Source organism: Pongo pygmaeus, chromosome 9, assembly GCF_028885625.2.
Source record: "Pongo pygmaeus isolate AG05252 chromosome 9, NHGRI_mPonPyg2-v2.0_pri, whole genome shotgun sequence".
NCBI lineage: Eukaryota > Metazoa > Chordata > Mammalia > Primates > Hominidae > Pongo > Pongo pygmaeus.
In genome coordinates this window covers 73,592,849-73,612,705 of record NC_072382.2, presented here as the reverse complement: position 1 = coordinate 73,612,705, position 19,857 = coordinate 73,592,849, and the positions used below count along the sequence as shown (strand labels likewise).

Genomic DNA, 19,857 nt, shown 5'->3' with positions numbered 1-19,857 from the left:
CACAGGGATGAGGGGATGTGTGTGTGTGAAGGCCCAGACACCTGCTGTGCTAACCGTTAAGACCACGCCTAATGTCTGGCTATTCAACACTTTTTCTCCTGGGTCCCGCTTTCCTGTAGGTAGAGACCCTTGAAGGGCTGGGCTCCCTTCAGGGGACTCTGGGCCAGAGTCAGGCTTTGTGTTCAGTCTCAGGTTGGGCCAGCCAGGGGTCTAGTCTATCGGACTGAGCAGCTGGACATGGCTGGGAAGTGTCTAGGTTCCATTCTCCCCAGGAACTCTTAATGGTCACACGTAAAGAGTTTCAGGGACTCCCAGCACGGTCCTCCTGTACTGATGCACCTACTGAAGTTCAGAGAGGTGCAGTGATTAACCCAAGGTCACCCAGCAGAACCCAGGATGAGATGATAGGGCTTGGAGCAGAGGGGAGTGTCTGACCTGGAAGGCTGCCCTCCCTCCAGCCCCTAGAGCAGGCAGGGAGCTCAGAGGAGAGCCAAGTCTGTGGTGTGAAGCCACCTCCTGCACCTGGCCATTTCCAGGCCTCCTGGGCCTCAGAGGCTGCCTTTGAAGTTTTTACCAGAGCTTCTGCATGCTGTGAGATTCCTCCCGGGGACGTGTGAAGTCGACTGTTCCACGGAGCGTGGAGACTCCATGGAGAGGAGCCCAGTGGTGAAGTGAGGCCAGGAGAGGGGCTTCCTCTGGAAGCCTCAATTTCTTCTTTGCAGTAGTTGCTTTTTTGTCGTGTTTTTTTGTTTTTTAGGTTTTCACCGTTCTAACATTCAAGGCTTTCCGTTATCCCTCTTTGAGCTCTTAGTACTGAGACAGTGCTGGGGTTTGGGGCAGTCCTGGAGGCCCAGCTGGGCTCAATGTGAGGGTGGCAGGGCAGTCCCTTAGGGAAAGGGCTGCTTGGGAGAGAGGAATGAGCTTCCTGCCCATAGTGGGGAGGCATGAGCAGGGGCTGGACAGCCTGGTTAGCAAGGCTGTATACGAGGTACCTACCCGAGCGAGGAAGTTGGTTGCAGATTATCTTGAGTCCCTTCAAGCTGTAGCTGCCATTGGGGGCCAGAGAAGAAGGTGCCTCAGCTCTCTTGGGCCTTGGGAGGATTGAGTCCACAGAGTTCTCCTGGTGTCCTGGGCAGTGGAAGGTGCTAGATTAGACTGCGCACGTGGAAGCAGAGAGATCCCATTCCTTGGAGAACTGAAGGGAAATTTGTCTTCCTGGAGGTTTGGGGCTGGAGGCAGGGGCTGGATGGGAGGACACTCTGGGGTGGAGTGGGAGTGGATGGGGAGGACTGGGCAAGTCCGAGGCGGCACCCGCAGGAAGGAGCAGGGAGGCATATCCTGAATCATGTGGGGCTCTAGGGTGGGAGGCCCATGGTTGTGGGGCTCAAACATGGACTCTGGTTGGGGCAGAGGAGAGGCTTCCTGGGGTTGGGGTCTGGGCAGGAATTGGGGTAGGAAAGGAGAGAAGCAGCAGTTGGGTACCACCTCCTTCCCAGGTCAGGTAATTCGGAGTTGTCTTAAAACTCTCAGTGGGCCAGGCGTAGTGGCTCATGCCTGTAATCCAAGCACTTTGGGAGGCCGAGGCGGGTGGATCACCTGAGGTCGGGAGTTCAAGACCAGCCTGGCCAACATGGAGAAACTCTTGTCTTTACTAAAAATACAGAATTAGCTGGGCGTGGTGGTGGATGCCTGTAATCCCAGCTACTCGGGGGGCTGAGGCAGGAGAATCGCTTGAACCCAGGAGGCAGAGGTTGCAGTGAGCCTAGATTGTGATTGCACTCCAGCCTAGGCAACAAGAGCAAAACTCTGTCTCAAACAAACAAACAAACAAAACCTCTCAGTGGGGTGGGATCTGGGGTCCAGATGGAGAGAACTAATGTTTACAGAGTGACCTTTATGTTTTAAAAATGATTTTTTAAGGAGGCGATTAAACAAATCGCCTCCTTAAATAATCCTTCAAGGGAGGCCGGGCGCGTTGGCTCACGCTTGTAATCCCAGTACTTTGGGAGGCTGAGGAGGGCGGATCACGAGCTCAGGAGATCGAGACCATCCTGGCTAACACGGTGAAACCCCGTCTCTACTAAAAATACAAAAAATTAACTGGGTGTGGTGGCAGGCACCTGCAGTCCCAGCTACTTGGGAGACTGAGGCAGGATAATGGCATGAACCCAGGAGGCGGAGCTTGCAGTGAGCCGAGATTGTGCCACTGCACTCCAGCCTGAGGGACAGAGCAAGACTCCATCTCAAAAAAAAAAAAAAATCCTTCAAGGGGCTAGCCGTATTTTGTAGAGGGGAAACAGATGACAAACTTAAATGGTTTAACTGAAGACAGTGAAGCAAGTATGGAGATGGGGAAGGCTTAAGGGAACCAGCAGGACATGTCAGGGTACTCAGGACTGGCATCCAAGGGGCCAGAGGCGTTGGCAGAAGGGGGACAAGGAGAGTGCCCCAGCTCCATGAGCCAGAGCCCTGGAGATGGGGCTGCCCTGCAGGAGCTGTGGCCGCAGCCACTGCTTGTCAAAGGAGGCAGGTGGGTGAGGGGGTGAATACCCACCATGAGCCTGCATGCTTCTCACCCTTTGCTCTCCTGCCAGCACCCTGACCCTCACTGGCAGAATTCATCTGGATGCCAGGGGGCAAGGGAGCCCTGGATGAAGCTGCCACTCAGAAGTCGGCCTCCGGGGCAAACAACCCGGCAGCAAAGGTTAGAGATTGGATGTGGAGGGACAAAGAGATGATGGGAAACTGAAGAACAGAAAGGGCATGGACTTGCCCAAGGTCACACAGCCTGTTGATATCAGGATTGGAGTCAGAAGCCAGGCTCTGCCTCTGAACACTCACTTTTTTGTTTGTTTGTTTTTTTGTTTGTTTGTTTGTTTTTGAGACAGTCTTGCTCTGTCGCCCAGGCTGGAGTGCAGTGGTGCGATCTTGGCTCACTGCAACCTCCACCTCCTGGGTTCAAGTGATTCTCCTGCCTCAGCCTCCCAAGTAGCTGGGATCACAGGCAGCTGCCAGCATGCCCGGCTGATTTTTGTACTTTTGGTAGAGATGGGATTTCACCATATTGGCCAGGCTGGTCTCGAACTCCTGCCCTCAGGTGATCTATCCGCCTCGACCTCCCAAAGTGCTGGGATTACAGGCGTGAGCCACTGTACCTGGCCTGAACACTCACTTTGTCACATTCACTGAGGTCTCCCGAGTGGACTTATATGCGCGTTATCTACTTTCCGGCTGAGAGCTGCTTCCTGCCGTGATAACCACGCTCTGTATCTGGGCAGCACAGGGGTTGCTGAAGAATGTCATTCTCAGAACGCAGTGTGCCCTGGAGCCCCCTCAAGCTACCTGCTCATTCATCTCAACTGGCCTTGAGGGTGCCCTGGTGTGCCCTGCCTGTGCTTGTCACTCTGGCCATGGAGATGGACCCGAAAGCCCTTGCTCTCCGCTTCATTAGAGACAGGCACACCCAGATGCAGGCAATCAATTTTGCCGGGTAAGTGCTGGGACCGCTGACGAGGACCCTTCCTGAGGAGGCGATGCTGGGTCTTAGCCTTAAAGAACAAATGAGAGTTTTCCAGGTGGAGGAGAAGAGGAAGGATATTCCAGGCAAAAAGCCCCGTAAGAGCAAAGGTGTGAGCAGCAAGAAGTCAAGGGTGGCAGGTTCAGGGCTCCTGGGCTGGAGGAAGGGCCTGGCGGTGGAGAGGAAGGGAGTGAAGGCCCAGCTCACAAAGGGAAGCAGAGGAAAGTTTAAGCAGGGTCAGGCCATGGTTAGCTTTGGGGTTAGGAAGCTCCAAATGATGGGTGAAGTAGTGGGGCTAGACCCAGGTGAGAGGCAGTATTGGGGATGGCCGAGGACATGTGAGTTGCATAAATGGTCCAGAGGAGGGGTGACAGCCGCTACTTCCCAGCTCACCTGCCTGAGCTAAGGCCCTAGTTCCTCAGTGTCTGCCCACCAATGCAGGTGTGTGGCAGCTCTAGACCCTCCTCTAGGGACATCCCTCCCTGCCTCATGCTGCCTGTGGCTTTCACTCTCTGGAGCACTCATCCATGGCACCCATAAGCCACCCCCTCAGACAATGGCCCCTAAAGCAAACCTGTGTCACCGCTGCCTATCTCTTGATAACACTATGACCCCTCCACTGCCAAATCTGATAAAAGACCTCCCTTTGAAGACCTTCCTCCTGGAGTCGCATCTCAGTCCTTCTTGCTGTCCAGAGCCTGGGACTTGGGCCTCCCTGGGAGGCGAGTCAGTGAGGGCAGCCCCCTTATGGTGCTGGGAGTTGAGGGACCTTGGCCCAGCCAACTCATCCCTGTTGTGTCAGCCTCTCTGGGCCTGGGCAGCTGACTCATTTTCAGTGCTAATTAGCATCTCCCCTGAAGCTTTCTCCCCTACTCTAAGTGCTTGACAATCATTAGGTGCTATTGTGTGCAACTGGATCCCAGCTCCAGCACCTCCCTGCCCCAGCTTCTCCTCCAGACCCCAGCTGCTTGAGATAAGGGACCTGGCCACAAACATACAACACACCGAAACCCGGACACAATCTAGGCATAGGGACTTGAACACCAACATAAATATACAAAGAGGAAAAACCCAATAACACAGAAGAACTCCCCACACCAAGAAGCAGACCATAACACAGACAGAGACCCACAGTACACACACAACACAGACACCAGCAGATGCTGAAAAGCAGACACAGGATCATTCCAAAAAGTGACCCAGAAACGAAAACAGAACAAATGGGAACACCAATGCATGTGACACAGGTATACACATCTAGATACGCAACACAGGTATGATTCAGCACACGTGTGGCGCATCCCAGGTAGGCACTTGGACTTGGCATATACACAGATGCCAAGATAGTCAGAGTGAGCCGCTTGTGGTTCCCCACCTGTGCAGTGTCTCTCACCTCTGGGCTGCCACACATGCTGTTGCCTGAAATGCCCTTCCCCAGTGCCCTCCTCTTTTTACCTGGCTAATTCCTGTCATTCTTCAGATCTTCTAGGAAGACTTCTGCCTCCTTGATAGGGGCCTTTCCATACTCCCCAGCCTTGGAGTGCTTCCTGCCACATGGCATCACTAACTGTTTTCCAGTGAGTTTCTGTCAAGTTTTGGGATGAAGGATTTTGCCTGTGCTCGGTGAGGTGGTGACTGTGCGTGTGAGTGGGTGATTAGGGCCAAAAAAACCCCCAAAAAACTGGACAGAGGCAAATTTTGGGGGAAATGAGTTAGGAATAGCTGTGAGGAGCCCCAGCGACTCAGGGCCTCAGAAGATATTTATTTCTGTATTTATTTATTTATTTATTTATTTAGACAGAGTCTTGCTCTGTCACCCAGGCTGGAGGGCAGTGGCGCTATCCTGGCCCGCTGCAACCTCCACCTCCCAGGTTCAGGCAATTCTCCTGTCTCAGCCTCCCGAGTAGCTGGGATTATAGGTGCGCACCACCATGCCTGGCTAATTTTTGTATTTTTAGCAGAGACAGGGTTTCACCATGTTGGCCAGGCTGGTCTTGAACTCCTGAGCTCAGGTGATCCTCCTGCCTTGGCCTCCCAAAGTGCTGGGATTACAGGCGTGAGCCACTGCGCCCGACCTCAGAAGACATTGAAACCCACAGAGAGGACACAGCCAGATGCCCTCTGCCTCATTTTCTCAGACCCTGCCTGATTTCTTTTATGTTTCTTCTAGGCTTGCTGCCTGACCCAGTTCCCTCCTTCCCAGAGCTGGCCTTGCCCCTTGCCACCTCTCGGAGCTCACACATACTCACTCACCTTTTCTGCTTGGCTGTGCCCTACCCCTACTTCTAAGTCCAGTGAAATCCTTGTTATTCAAGGCCTGAGGTCAGTGGGCACGTCATCCATGCCTGGCGTCCTAACCCGTGCCACTGAGTATTGTGAAGGGAGGTAGTGGAGGGACGTGCTTGGGAGCACAAGCCTTGAGGACTGTCTCTTGGTTCAGATCTCTGCTCCTCTACTTCTTAGCTTCAGGATTGTGCAAGTTCTGCCACCTTTGTTCCCTCATCTGTAGAAAGGAGAGGATAATAGAGCCCACCTCATTAGGGCAGCCATGAGGATTAAATGAGACACAGTGTGTAATGTACCTGGCTCCCTCTCCAGGTTGCATGAGAGCAGGGAGAGAGCTAATGAGATCAAGGATGTGCAAATGCACTCAGAAGGTGCCTAGTGGGTCCTTGCTAATTGGCACTTAGTGAAACAAAACACCTCGTGTGTGAGCACCTACTATGTGCCTGTGTAGTGGGCTCTGTGCCCCGCCCCTCCTTAGTTTCTGCACGGCTGCCAGTTCTGCACAGCTGTTACTGCTGTGGGGGCTCAGAAGGTGGGGGTGTGACTACTTTTTCAAAATTTATTTTTAATTTTTTACATCTGTTTTATGGAGGCATAATTTACATACAGTAAAATCACCAATTTAAAGTATATAGTGAGTTTTGATAAATATATGTGGTCATAACCACCATGACAATTAAGAAAAGAATATTTTTATCCTGGCAAACTTCCCTTGTGCCCTTTGTAGTCAGTCCCTTTGAGGGGGACTTCTTATAGGAGTGTGAGAAGTACTGGGTTTTCCTTGGGCTGCAAACCTGGGCACGTGGAGTGGGGGTGCCTCCGACATGCTGGAAGTTGCCAGGGAACTGCTGACCCTCTCTGGGCCTTGGTTCCTGGCAGAGGCAGTGCAGCCAGTCGGGGGAAGGGATGCTCAGGCCTTGGTCTCCTGAGGGCAAGCCTTGGATGTGAGGGCTGGATCGGCTGGAAGTGGTGGCTTCAGAAACCCATAGAGTGGGTGACAGGGTAGGGAGTTGGTGTTTCCACAAACCCGCCCCTCCTTTGACCAGGTGTGCCCTGTGGTCCTGGTGGAAATGGCTATATGTTGTCCAGACTGTAGCAGGGGCTGGCCAAGATGGTCCACTCCTCTCCCCATCCTCCCCCAACCAGGGGCCATAAACCCCACTCTATAGATTAACAATTCCCTGAAAAGAAGGGGGTCACTTTTGTTCCCCAGTTCTAGAACCGAATATTAAAGCAATTATGTAACTAGCAATAAATTACTTAAAGTAGTGACTCACTCAGCTTAATTAGAGCGCAAGCAGGGAGGGATTAAGGTATTTTTAGAGCACACACCTCACTCTCTCCTGTGGGGGAGGCCTCTGTGCAAGGTGGGGGTGGAAAAAATGCTGGGAACTCATGGGAGCACCCCAGGTGTCTGCAAGGAGATGAAAGCTGATCCTCCGCCCCACTGAGGTCCTAAGGAAGAAGGGCCGAGTCAGAGCTGCAGCAGGAGGGATTCAGATCAGACTCAAGAACACTTCCTAGTGGTGCTTATTTGACAACTGGGACGGCAACACTAGATTGTAAACTCTGTGAGGGCAGGGATTAGGTCTGTGACCGCCTCCTCACCCAGCGGCAGACCAAGAATGAGACTTGGGAGTCAGACACAACTGGGTGTGACTCCTGCCTTTGCGGGTTGCCAGCACGTGGGCTTGGGCAGATTCCTTTATCACCAGAAGCTTTGCCGTCTCCTCCACTATAAAGTGGGCACAATAACATCCACCTGCATGCATATTATAAGGATTTAGTGGGTTAAAATGTGCAAAGCAAGACTTAGTGCTCAGCTGGGCACAGCGGCTCACACCTGTAATCCCAGTACTTTGGGAGGCTGAGACAGAGTGCTTCAGCCCAGTAGTTTTGAGACCAGCCTGGGAAACATAGGGAGACTCTGTCTCTTAAAAGAAAAAAAAAAAAATTAGAAGACTCAGTGCTGACTCTGCTAGACCAAAAGCCCCACAAAGGCAGGGATTAGGTTTGGTTTGTGTTGTTCATTGTTGTATCTCAAGCTTCATTCATAGGACTGCACAAAGTAGGTGTTCAGTAAATGCTTTGTTGTGTGACTGCATGTTAATTTTGTTCCCATTCTCCTGCTCCAAAAAAAAAGTTCATTTTCCTGAGGTTATGAGTGAAGAAAATAGGCAGTGTGGGCTGGGTGTGGTGTCTCATGCCTGTAATCCCCAGCACTTTGGGAAGCTGAGGCGGGAGGATCACTTGAGGCCAGGAGTTCAAGACCAGCCTGGGTAACTTAGCGAGACCCCATCTCTACTTCAAAAAAATTTAAAACAGAAAAAAATCTAGGGTGTGTGTGGGGGCAGGTGGGGAGGTTGCAGGGGTGCCTCACAGGTGGGAGTCTGGCATTTCTCCTCCAGGCTGAGGAGGTGGTGACTTCCAGGGAAAGTCCTGGGAGGGATCAGAACCACAGCTCCAGCCTGCTTGGATGAGGGTGGTCTTCTGGCTGCCAGGAGGGTAGCTAGGTGGGAAGATCTGCCATTGTTTCCTCCATAACGTGGGGCGGGAGGAGGAGGAGCCCCCAGCCCAATCTGATGGGGGAGACCAGAACCCTCACCCACCATTGCTGGCAGTCAGAGAAGGCAGGGATAAGTCAGGGTGGGGCATTCTGAAAGGCTTTCCAGAGGATTGGATGGGAGGATTAGGCGGAGAAGACATCCGGCATCCATAAAATGGAGTAATGATTCTGACCCTGAAGGTTTTCTGGGAGGATTAAATGAGTTACATTTTAAAGATGCCTGGTACATGCCTGCCGGGAGAAGGCACAACATATGAACTCCCTCCGTCTTCCCTCCACCCCTCCTCAGCTCCTGTGACATCGGGAGGGACATGCCCTGCCCTGCTCACAGAGGCTGGGTGGGAGGCTCCCATCATGGCCTTCACTGAGGCAGCCTCTGCAGTTGGACCAAGCTGGACACACAGTAGGTGCACACAACAGATGGGGGCAGGTCTGTGCTTGTTTTACCAGGGTGTTGGGAGGCTGAGGGAAGGGCACAGCTGGATTGGGGTGATGGAGTTCAATCCCTGCTCCTCCCCCAGATCCGAGATCCCAAGACGCCTATGCCCAGTGGCTGCTCTGATCAGCTCTGACCAGCTCTCCTCACACCTCGTAGGCCTTCCAGGGTTCAGGTGATGAATTAGTGATGACAGCATCCAGCATCGCTATGACAACCACGTGGCACTCTTAGCCTCCAGTCAGGGTTCAGCGGCAGAGGCCAGAGACCCCTTTGGCTCTGGGCCTTCGTACAGGCGTGTGTGAGTGGGGCTGGGGCCTGAGGGAGATAGAGGAGTGGGAGGGGCAGGGGCCAGGGCATGGGGCGGCATCTGGCATGGACTGGAGTTCATTCAGATTGTTCCATCCAGAGGGACCTTGGGGACAGTTGTTTCTCTCCTTCCTTCCCCCCTTCTTTTCATTCCTCCATCCCTCCTCTTTCCCCTCCTCCCACTTCTTCTGAGCCTCGTTCCTGTTTCAGGCCCTGGGCTGCCGACCCTTTTCCCCTCCTCTGGGAATAAAGCCGGGCTCAGCCCTCACCCCGGGGAGCTGAGTGAGGTGGGGGACAGCCACCTTCTGGTCTAGGCCTCAGGGAAGCTGTGTGGGGACCACTGACGGCTTGGCGAGAGGGCCTGACCCAGCTGGGCCAGGGGGCTGTGCAAGTGGCTGCTGACCCTGATGAGTGGGGAGGAGGTTTTCAGCAGAGAGGCAAAGTCAGAGATGAAGCAGCGTGGGATGGGGGAGCGACAGATGTTCAGAGTGGCCTAAGTGTGAGATGCGGAGCAGAGAACGTGGGAGGAATCGAGGCTCAAGAAGGACTGGGAGGGAGTGGATGCAGTGAGGAGTTTGCAGTTTTCCCTGGGGGAAGAGGAGCCCTGAAGATTTTTGTTGTTGCTTCTTTGATTTTTAAATGGGAGGGTTTATTTTAGAGATGGGGAAACAGGCCCAGGGTGGGAAAGTGACTTGCTCAAGCGTAAATCACTAGAGACAGACTGAGACTACAGGCTCTGCTTGGGTCCTGCTGGACTCTAGCTGGGACCTCTTGCCCCAGACTTGCTGGCCAGGATTTTCCCAGGTAATCACTACCTCCGAGAAAGGCGAGGAGAGCCCATGGGTGACTTTGCCCTCAGTTTGAATGAAATTTGCAGCAGCAAGGGCTGTGCCGATAGTCCTTTCTGCCCGTGTCTGGCCTGTTTGGGGGTGGGGGTGGGGTGGAGGTGAGCATCCAGGGAAGGATCTGGGAAGTCAGGGGCTTGGCCAGGGCCATCAAGGCATTAGGGTCAGAGATGGATTCAAACTTGGGTCTTTGGAGACCCAGCCCAGACTCTGTGCTCCATCCCCTTCCTCCCTCTGTCAGGAGCCTTTGGCTGAGTTAGGCACCTACAGGAGGCAAGGGCCCCCCGGAGCCCGTCACATTCTCCTCAGGGCTCCTTCTGGCCCTGGGGCCTGATATTGGGCCTGCTGTGCTGGAACTTATCCAGGCAGAAGAAACTTTTAGCCCCATTGTCCTGATGAGGAAACTGAGGTCCCAAGGTAACAGTGACTCATTCAGGGTCACAACAGGTCAGTGGCTGGGCTGGGCCTAGCTGTCTGGCCCTCAGCTTGTCTACACGGCTCCCCCTCGCAGCTCTCCTCTCGCCTCTCCCACCCCGCTGTGCAGCATGGTTGGGCCTGCCAGCCTTGATGGATGGCTCTGCAGCTCAACCTCCCTCCCATTCCTCTCCGGATGCTGGGCCGTGAGCCTCCTAATCACCAGTTCTGCCTGGTGGCCGCCAAGCCATCCATCTCCCCACATAGCCTTGCCCAGCACAGGTGGTTTCGTTTGGGGAGGAGGGGGGCACAGCAGGTCTTCCTCTGAGGCTGAGCTGAGAGTTTGGCTGCAGCCCCCACTCTGGGGGGCCCGAGGGTTAGGGAATAGCCTGCACTCCCTTGCTGGAGTGTCAGAAATCCCTCCTGAATCTCCCTAGGGCACGTGCACAGGCACACACAGGCACACACACTCACAGTAACACTAATAAAAGCTCTCGTGTATCAAAAGAATATTGTATGGCAAGTATTGTTGCAGAGCCATATGTATCATCTCATTCATCACTCCACTGTACAGATACAGAAACTCAGGCTCAGAGAGGTTAAGTGACTTGCATAGGCTCCATATCCAGGAAATGGAGGAGCTGGGATTTGAACCCAGATCCTTATGGCTCACATCTTGCATTCACAACTCCTGCTCTACTGACTCACCTGTGCACACACACACACGTGTGCGCACGCACACGCGCACACACAGACACGCACACACGCACACACACAGGCACTCACTTGCATGCATGAACACGAGCCACCATTTTGGCTCTTGTACCATCCATCTACCTGGGCCAGGTTCTTGAGGAGTGAGGAGAATGCTGGGCTGCAGAGGGCATGAGGGGGTCACTGCTCATTGTCCCCAGGCTGCCCCAAGCTCATTGTCCCCAGGCTGTCTCACCCTGGCTGTGGCACTGGCTGGCAGGGGAGCTGCATGGAGGCGGCAGCCTCCAGGCAGTGGAAAGGGGAGGCTGGGAGACAGTCGATCGATCATCCCTGCAGTGCCTCCTTCCAGGAACTGGGGCCCAGGGGAGTGTGGCGCCGCGGGTCGATGTTCTGGGCAGCAGCACAGTCTCTGAGTGCGTACAGGGTATGTGTGGGGTGAGGCTGGTGTGTAGCTGCCCGCCTCCCCCTGGCTCCCTTCCCCTGCTCCTGCCTTCCTCCTGCCATTCACCTGGCAGCCCCACACCTTCCCCTGATTCCCCCACTGTCCCCGACCTGGGCACTACAGAGGCTGAGAATCCAACTCCCAGTTCCCAGGCACCTGTGTGTCTACTGCTACCATCCTGCCCTGCCCTAGAGGCAGATCTCGGGTGGGTGCTGCAAGAGTCACCCTATGGTGGTTGGGGATGGGTGGGTAGGGGGACCAGGGGCTGGAGCTGTGGGGAAGTGAGGCAAGCCCACCTCAGAGCCTTTGGAGACCTCAACAGACAATATGATGAAATAAGAAATGTAAAGGGGCACATAGTGGGTGCTGAATTCATCTTGTCTCCTTCTTCCAGTAAGAGTCTGGAGAAACCAAGAGCAGCTGGGTGCCTCTGAGGGCACAGGAGCTCCCAGGGCTGGCTGGCAGGTGCAGCTAACAGTGTTAGCAATCCCAAAGACAGGTAGCTTGGGGCGGAGGAGAGCATGCTGTCACCCATCCTGATGAGGGGAGAGATGTCTGGTGCTAGGAGCAGCGGTGGCCGGAGGAGGGCTAGGGACCCTCCACAGGCCACCCCACACTCTCCCTCTGGGAGGGGCTCCTGAGCAGACCTGGTCACCTTGCTTCTTGGCTGCATCTTCCCTGGCGGAGGAGCCTCCCCCAGGCTCTCCCACCTGCACTGGCCTCAAGAGAGCTGGGATTGAGCCCCAGTTCAGGCACTTGCTGGCTGGCAGAGGTTAGGGCAAATCACTTTCCTCAGCCCTCTCATCTGTGACAGGCTCTGGTGAGGGTTAAATGAGATGTTGCCTGTCAAGTGCCTGCCACTTCCCTGACGCCGAGCAGCTAGGCTGCTCTGGGTTCTCCAGCACCTGCCTCCCCTGGTCCCAGCCCTGGGTGGGTGGCTGTGTTCTACCGGTCACTTGTGGGTCCCCAGGGCCCCGACACAGGGCCTGCTATTGAGAAAGAGGGAAGTAAACATCCCAGGGCTGGAGCTCTGCCCCCTATGGAGGTGTTCCATCTTAGGCTCTGTAATCTCCTCATTCACTCTGGTATGGGGACAAATGTGCCTCTCTGCACTAATTGAGCCCCCATGGGCAACTGGGAGTGGTGTCACTTGGGGTGGGGGTGAGCAAGGATCTCTGGACTGGGATTTCCAAGCCCTGACTTCCTGTTATTTCAGGCACTGCCTCATTGTTCCATCTTGGGCAAGACCTGTCCCCTTGAGGGTAAGAGAAACATGTGACCTCTGACCTCCAGAGTCTCTCTTCTGAGCTTCTGTGCCCAGATGATTCTGTGTTCTAGGGGACAGGTGAGGCTGGGGGGTGACCCCCATGCCACTGATGGGCAGACTAAGGATGAGGGGCCCAGGACTGGGGCCCACTCAGGACTCTGGTGGCCTCAGTGCCCTTGACCTGGTATTGCTGCCGTTTTGCCCCACTGCCGTCTGTCTCCGTGTCCGAGTCGCCTGCCTGTCCCTCTCCAGTCCTCTCCTCTCTTCCTTTATTACTATCTCTATATTGCCTCCTGCCTCAGGCTTATCTCCTCCTGTCACGCCTCTATCCATCTCTGTCACTCCCCTGCGACTCTGCCTCACTCCCTGGCACACCTTCTCTCTCCCTGGGAGTCGGGAGTGGAGCCTCACTGGGAATCAGGACCCCCCTGCCTCTGGTCTCTGTCTAAGCAGTCTCTGCGATTCTGGCCAGCTCTTATCTTTTTCCACCTTCCCGAATCTCTCTTGCTGTCTGATGGTGTCTCTGCCTTTCACTGTCTCTGAACTCCCTTTGTTTTTCTCTATATGCTTCTCTCTGCTCTTATCTCTGGGCCTCTGTCTCTCAGGGCCTGACTGGTCTTGACCTCTTTGCCTCCTTCTTCCCCTCGAGAGCCCAGCCAGGCAGCATGTCCAGCCCTCCAGCCCGGAGAACAGATGGATTCCACCCTCCCTCTCTCTTGCTGGCTGCCTCAGAAGCCCCCAACAATGCCCTCCGCCCTGCACCGTGCCTTGTTGCTAGGCCTTGGGCTGGCAGCACCTGGCTTCCATAGCGACGGGTGCTTAGAAACAGAATGCCACATCTCCCAGTCCCACCACAGGAGCCTTTGCTGATCGAGCGAGTGCCTTTTGATCAATCAGGAAGTGTGGCCAGGCTCTAGGTTGCCTCCAACTTGAGGAGGCAAGAGATGAGGGGACCGTGGTCTCTGCCTTCTGGAGCTGGGGGGACTGCTGGGCTGGGAGGAGTTGCTCAAGTACGGCCCTGAAGCCAAGGAAGGACTGGGGGAGGCCCTGGGCTCTTTTCCCCAAGTCAGCCTGCTGCAAGAGGCACAAGCTTGGGAGCTGGAAGGGGCTGTGTTGAAATTGCTGTTCCATCATTTCTAGCTGCATGACTTTGGACAAATGACCTCAGGTCCCAGGGCCTCAGTTTCATCAACTGTAAAATTGGGCTAATAATATCATGAAGATTAAATGAGAGAATAGATCTGGCACTTAGTAGGTGGTCATCAATGGCCATTCCCCTCCCTTCCCCTTTAAAGTTGTTTAAAATTTAATTGACAGAGAGGAGAAGGAGGGTTCTTCAGGCCTGTGGAATGGTGTAAGCAAGGGGGTGGAGGCTGGCATGCACCTCACATATGCTGGAGTATTTAGGGAGGACCAGGGGCCATATCTGGAAATGGTTCTGCCAGAAGCAGCCAGGCCAAGCTGGGTGCCATGTCGTGCACCTGTAATTCCAGCTACTAGGGAGGCTGAGGCAGGAGGATCACTTGAGCCCTGGAGTTCCAGATCAGCCTGGGCAACATAGTGAGACCCCATCTCAAAAAAAACAAAACACAACAGGCAGGCTGAGGGGCCCATGGAGAAGGGACTCTGTCTCCTGGGAGGTATATTCTTGCCAGGTGCAAAGGGATGGGCTTGATCAATTTCTCCTCTAGCATTTGGGGCTGCTGGGTAGGGAGCTACATTGGGGTCCCCTTGCTTATTCTCATGCTGCTCCCTACTTCTGCCCTGTCACTTGGTCCCAGGAGAGGGGCTCCCACTGGTTCCTTTTCCCTGCCAGGCCTGCCCACTAAGGCCACCATGGCCACACAGCCTGAATCCTGGGGCCAGCAAGTGTCCATGGAAGGCCCCACTCTGTCATCGTAGAGATGAGGAAACAGGCTCAGAAGTAGGAGGGCTTCCTGGTCCTAGGGCCCAGCTCTTCCCTCTTTTCAGGCCTGTCTTCTGCACTAAGGACTTCAGGCCACCAGGGAAGACGGGGAGGGAGGAGAGGAGATGAGATAGACTTGGGTAGGGGCCTGAGGACAGAGTCTCATGTTACTTGGGCGGCCAGGAAAGGGTTAAAGATCCCTTATCCCAAGCCATGGGCACTGGCACTGCCAGAGGATGCTGAGGTCTGCTGGGGCATAAGGACAACAAGCAACATCCTTTTCTGAGCTGTCAGGAGTGCCAAGCTCTCTGTTAAATACTTTTGAGCCTCTTCTCATGTATTCACAGCCACCTTCCAAGGAAGGCCAGTTGATCCCCAGTTTAGAAGTGAGAAAATGGGGGCTCCAGGAGGCACTTGTCTAAGGTTACACAGCTGGAGAGTTGGAGATGGTGGTTAGACTGAGTCACCCCCCAGACCCTGGCCCCTCCCTGCGTGCCCCTTCCAGGACACCCACCACTCCCTTGACACCCCCTGGGAGTGGGTGTTCATTTCCTTGGGCTCTCCCAATCCCAGTCCTTCGTAACCCCAACTGCAGGCAGACACAGGTGCTTGCCGCTGGGCCCTCCCCTTTACCTGACATCACAGAGACTCAAGCCCACTGACCATTAGGCTCTCCGGGGCATAGAAACCAGGTGCTGGAGTCTTGGAGTCCTGCAATCAGGCATCTCAGGGAGTCAGGACATTAGAATGTTAGAATCTTGGGCTTCTAATTCTCAAGACCCCAGGTTCTTGCATTCATAGAATGTAAGAAGAACAGACTCTTTGAATGATGGGGTGTTATAATAGAAGCTTTAATTTTCTAAGAACATGAAGCTCTGGGAGTTCTTGGAGCGTTGAAGCCATAGACTGGGGCTTCCCTGTGTGATGGTTTCTGAGTTAGCAGGGAGTGTTCAGAGCATGGGGCCTTGGTCCCTGTTGCTTAGACCTTCTTGCCTTGATATCTCTGACGGTCTCAGCTCTTAGTAGCCTTTGTGTATGTGTGTGTGTGTGTGTGTGTGTGTGTGTGTGTGTGTGTGTGTGTGTAGCGGGGACTGGGGTCAGGGACTGACTCTAGCCTGAGGCACCCCTGGAGTGGGGCCAGCCCAGGAATAGCAGGTGGAAGAAAGCCGGGCAGCCTCAGGGCTGCAGCTGTCTGGTGGTACAGGGCAGGGCTCTGGGTGGCTGCCTTTGGCAGAGGACCAGCCTGCCTCCTTCATCCCCTACCCAGCCTGCTACCAGGATCAGGAGGAGGCATCTCCATGGCACTCCTAGGGCTGGAGTCAGAGCAGCACCTCCAGGTTCTGCAGCCCGGATGGCAGGAGTTGCCACCAAGGGGAGGAGATTGGGGAAGGATTGGGACCTTTATCTGCAGTGAGGTGGGGCACGGGGGATGAGAGATGGAGTGGGGGTCAGTGAAGGGTGTGGGATCAGTGAGGGGGCTGGGGATTTAGTGATGGGCTGTGGCTTAGGATGGAGCCAAGGGCTCTGTCCTTTTGAGAAGGTGGAGACTCAGAGAGAAGGATGGGGGCTCAGCGAGGGGATGTGGCTCAGTGGAGGTTGCTGAAGAGTTTCTTGGGGTTGGCTACGCGCGGTGGCTCACGCCTGCAATCCCAGCACTTTGGGAGGCCAAGGCGGGCAGATCACTTGAGGTCAGGAGTTCAAGACCAGCCTGGCCAACATGGTGAAACCCTGCCTCTACCAAAAAATACAAATATTAGCCGGGCGTAATGGCAGGCGCCTGTAATCTCAGCTACTCGGGAGGCTGAGGCAGGAGAATTGCTTGAACCTGAGAGGCGGAGGTTGCAGTGAGTCGAGATTGTACCACTGCACTCCAGCCTGGGTGACAGAGCAAGACTCCATCTAAAAAAAAAAAAAAAAAAGTGTCTCGGGGCTGTCTCTGCACTGCTCCAGGTTCCTGAGGACGGCAGTTGGGGCTGGGGGAGTCCTCTGTCCCTGGGGTAGGCTGAGAAGCAAGAGCTCCTTTTCTCAACTCTGCCCAAAGCTGGAAAGGTTGTTAGAACTGCTAAGAAAGCTGGCATCTGTCTCTCCTTTTGCTCATCTTCCTTTCTGGTTTCCATGGGAATCTGTGGCTCAGGATGATCAGGGGTTGACAGGATGGCGCTGTGGAAGGAGTCGGTGTCAGGCACAGCCATCCCACGTTGGAAGGAGCCGGCTGGTAAGAAAGTGAGTTCCCTGTCCCTGGGAGTGTGCAAGCAGGGTAGGGGCTGAATGGCTAGAGTGACTCCAGAAAGGGGTTCAGATGGGGCAGAGGAAGCAGTCTGGAGGCCACTTCCCTGAGACAATCATGTTTTGTGTGACTGGCTCCGGGGGCTCCGCCAGCCCCACCTTCCAGACATCCCTGGGCCTCACAAAGGGGGTTGCTGCACCCTAGGCACTGCCTCTGATCCAGCCCCAACTCCTGTGCTCTGTGCCTGGCCTATGCTGGACACAGACATGTAGAGCTGAATCAGATTCAGTCTCTGCCTAGAGGAGCCCCAGTCTGATGGGGGAGGCACACAGGGACACAAATATAGCTGGGTGAGTCCTACAAAAGGGGGCACACCTGGCTGGGAGGCAGTTCCACCACTGATTCCTGTAGTCTGTAGATGTCTTTTTGAGCAATTCTTCTGGGTCAAGACTTGTTCTATTTGCTGGGGTAAAATAGCAGTGAGCAAAACAGAGCTGACAGCATGGTGGGAAGGTTGAGCTCTTCCAGACCGTGATGAGAAGTGTTGGTGAGTGGTGGGGAGAGTGGCCAGAAGGCAGAGTGTGGGCATAGCATGAGAGGAAGCTTTGCCCAGACTTAAGGACCTGGAAGGCCTTGAAGGCCAGGACCAGGGCTCCACTTGTCCTGCTGGCAATAGGAAGCCATATGGGTGGGGGTGAGGCAGAATCAGACTTAGTTGTGGAAAAGATGACTCCAGCCACTGTGGGCATCGAAGAGGAGGCACAGAAGCAGGCGTGGCCACCTGTGCCTCTGTGTAGGAGCTGTGTGAGCATGTGTTTGAGGATGTGTGTCTGTGTAGAGGACTGGGGTGTAGGCGTGATAGGAACATAGACGTGTATCTATGGAAAGACTCCAATTGTGCATAGGGGTGTATGTGTGTATGATTCTGTGGCCCAGGGCAGCCTGTGAAAAGGAAGGATCTTGGGGTCTGTGGATGATGGGGAGCAGAGACTAAGGCCTAAGGTATGCTGGGGTTCGAGCCCCCTGGACTTTAGCCCCTGTGAGCTGGCAGGTCTTAGACTAGTCCTGGACTAGAGTCCTATGGGTTCCCTTCCCCCAGAGGGTCATGGGGCCAGCCATCTGCTGCAGACAAGACAAACATGCATGCAAATCACATGAAAATGGATGAGGCCTGTGGCTGACCCACCCTACAGCCCCCATCCCCTGGGCCTGAGTTCACTCAGCCTGTACCCTTCCTGACCCAGAGCTGCTGCCAGGGCTGCTGCCTGGGCTAGAGCATAAACACGTGTCATATACTTGCATACACATTCACATGTGAAAGCACGCACATGCTATTCCTGGACACTTGTGTACACACACCACTGCACACATATACCTGCATGTGTGAATATACACTCACTTCTGCACACAGACACATGCCTATCTGCACACACACACCCGTGCCAACCCCTGTAGATACACAGACATATCTGTGTACACACATATAAGTTCAGCTATACCACTGCAGTATCACACACCCTCGCAAGGATACAAACCTGTGCTCACACCCTCTTCCACCCTCACACACACCATGCTTACAAGCCTGTGTGCAGCCTTACACACATGCACACATGTACAGAGCGGCCTAAGGGTGGCTCACCCCTGCCCAGGTGAACACCTGTGCCCACTCCAGGGCTGGAGTGTTGAGGAAAGGGTCTGGATGGAGGCAGAACTTGCAGAAATGTCAGTTTCTTCCAGGAAGCATCTTGGATTGTCCCTTCACAGAGCCCTTGAAAGTGGGGCCCTCTTTTAGTCCATGGGCTCTAGCCCAGGTCACAGAGAGAGCAAGTCACACACAGCCTCTCCTGAGGGTCCTGCAATACCAGGATCCAGCCCTTGCCCATATCTTTGGGCCTGGTGCCTGGGTAGGCCCATCTGCTCAGGAGAGGTACCTTCTGCCCAGGGAGGCCTGCCTGGATACTGCCTCCTTCACCTCAGCTTCCTGAGCACTCAAAGAGAAGCAGGCCAAGCTTCACGGCTGCTGAGAAGTCTGAGGCCAGGGAGGGCCAAAGCCTTGCCTGAGGTCACCCAGCATGTCAGGGAAGGGCTAGGGTTTGAACATGGGCTTCCAGGTGGGGGTGTAACCATGGTCCATGGCAACAGGATAGATGCATGTCAGGCAGCAGACAGGCCCTTGGAAGCAGGACATGTGGTCATGGGGGATAGGAAAAGACTTACAGTCTATGGAGATCTGCCAGGACCAAGTGTGTGAGATGGAGAGATGGTGCTTCTTCACCAGAGCTCACTGGGCATCACAGGGCTCCCAGCTTGGCTGGACCGTGGGGGCTCAGGGAAGAATCAGACAGGCCCTGCTCTTGAGGGAGGGCTGGGGATAGGTGAAGAAAGAAGAGGGCATTATAGACTGGGGAGATGGTGGAGGCTACTTCTCGTTGGATGGCAGTTTTCTTCTTGCATCTTGAAAGATCTAACTTTCAAATTTCTTTACCCTCAAAACTTGGCATGGAGTACATTCTCAGTAAATATTTATGGCACGAATGAATGAATGAATGAATGTATGATATTGGCAGGCAGATATGCCTTTGGAAGGGTATTCAAAATGGGAGGGCAACAGGTTGGGCAAAGGCAAAGAGATGGAAGAAAAGCCAGAGGTTCAGGGTACAGCTGAGTTAGGCATGGCTGGACAGGAAGTGGTAGGAGAAGCAGCAGGAAAAAGTCACGTGGGGATGAGCCTTGCATGTTATACTGAGTTTGGATGTTGCCTTGGAGGCCATGGGGAGCCCAGTGAAGATTATGAGCAGAGGGTGAACATGGTCAGAGTGAACCTGCCCTGGTTTTGGGGGGGCCTGGGCTACATAGTAGCTGCTTATCCTTGGTGCAAAGAGCACTGGGTTTGGAGTCTATAGGCCCGGGTTCACATTCCTATAGTAA

The 19,857-nt window shown here is 54.4% G+C and overlaps 1 protein-coding gene across 2 annotated transcripts in view; it reads left to right on the top strand.

Annotated features, from left to right (window-relative positions):
• Positions 1-19,857, top strand: part of PDE2A (phosphodiesterase 2A) — a 99,902-nt gene that overhangs the window by 7,829 nt on the left and 72,216 nt on the right. The gene's annotated exons all lie outside the window — the stretch shown is intronic.